Consider the following 1,427-nt stretch of genomic DNA (forward strand, 5'->3'; position numbering starts at 1 on the left):
TCCCTTCCTCCATCAGCGCCCCCCCCCCCTCCTTTTTACGAAAAAGAAGAGGAAAATTAAACAAAAATTGATTTTTTAAAAATGAAATACAGAAGGAAAGAACAAATATGGAAAAAAAAGAAATTGATGTGAGGAGAGTTTTCAACGTAACTTCAAAACACACACAGACAAATAATACTGACAAACAAACAAACAAACAAAATAACAAGCAAACAAACAATAAAACAAACAAGAGACAGACAAAGAGTCATGTACTCACCACGTTGATGACGCAGACGAGCAAAAGAAGGAAGCAGAAGCTCTTCTGTGAGGGTGTCTCCATCTTGCTGCGATAGTCAGACCAACAAGTAAAACGTCCACTTATCCAAGGTCAGCTTTGAGAAGCTGTGGAACAATTATAACCACTTTTGGGTGGAGGAAGGGGACGAAAATAGATTACCCCCTGCCGAACCAACCAAATCCGCGACAGGCAGGCAGCAGAAAGACCAATCAAAAAGGTGAATTGAGGTGGGGGGTGGGTATATGTTAGGTGTCTGAAAAATGATCAAAAGACGAACGGCTTTTCTGTCCACAAAGAAACGAAAAGAAAAACATCTGAGAGATGAAGTGCTACGAAAACGATCTCACTCCAGCGGGGGTGGGCGATGCTATGGTCTCGATCTCCGTGTCTCAGAAAAGGAAAAACGACACCAAATTGTTGTCGACCTGGGGTGCCGGTATACCCTGTCTCGCAGGACGAGCAAAGAGCTTGCTGGGCACAACACTGCACAGGCTTGCAATCCAAAGTGGCAGCTTTTGTCCAACCGGAAGAATACCTGGTATTCACAGAAGACGAATGCACTGTGGGAAGGCAACCAAAATTATTGTATCGGAAGCTCCCCTCGCGCACTTTGTGGGGGTCTGTTTGTTGGATTGACGCTTGGTCAGATGCGCTGAAGCGAGAGAGAGAGAGAGAGAGAGAGAAAAAATAGTGGCTCCTTTTTATGCGTAGATCTGGGATTTGTGCAAAGCTCTCAGCAAGGCGTCGTTTGCAAGGTATCGGAAGTAGCTAGGTGAATTAGCCTCGTGTCGCCAAGTGCCAGCGCCGAAGATTTTTATTCTGTGGAAGAGAAGAAATGGAATCAAGAATGTTATTTTGTTTCAGTTTAATGTTGCTTTTTTCAAGCTGATGCATTGCTTTTCATCTCTTTTAATTCGCTTCCGTCATGTTAAGACGCTTGATTTTTTTTTTTGGGGGGGGGGGTCCTTGTTCGTCCGTGTGTCTGTCTGTGTGACTGTCACTCTTTCTGTGCCTATAATTTGTCTAACAGTTTTCTTTCGGTGTCTCTCTACGTGTGCGAAGAGGTGGGTTTAAATGTGTGTGTGTGTGTGTGTGTGTGTGTATGTGTGTGTGTGTGTGTTAATGTGTGCGTGTGGGTATGTGTGTG

At 44.3% G+C, this 1,427-nt stretch overlaps 1 long non-coding RNA gene across 1 annotated transcript in view; it reads right to left on the reverse strand.

Moving 5' to 3' along the window:
- Positions 1 to 530: 530 nt before the first annotated feature.
- The window catches only part of LOC118479159, a 23,384-nt gene continuing 22,487 nt past the window's right edge, over positions 531 to 1,427 (reverse strand). Inside the window, exon 2 of the long non-coding RNA XR_004859508.1 lies at positions 531 to 1,099. This is a non-coding gene — a long non-coding RNA (uncharacterized LOC118479159). The remainder of the gene's footprint in view (positions 1,100 to 1,427) is intronic.

The sequence above is a fragment of the Aplysia californica genome, unplaced genomic scaffold (assembly GCF_000002075.1).
Source record: "Aplysia californica isolate F4 #8 unplaced genomic scaffold, AplCal3.0 scaffold00031, whole genome shotgun sequence".
NCBI lineage: Eukaryota > Metazoa > Mollusca > Gastropoda > Aplysiida > Aplysiidae > Aplysia > Aplysia californica.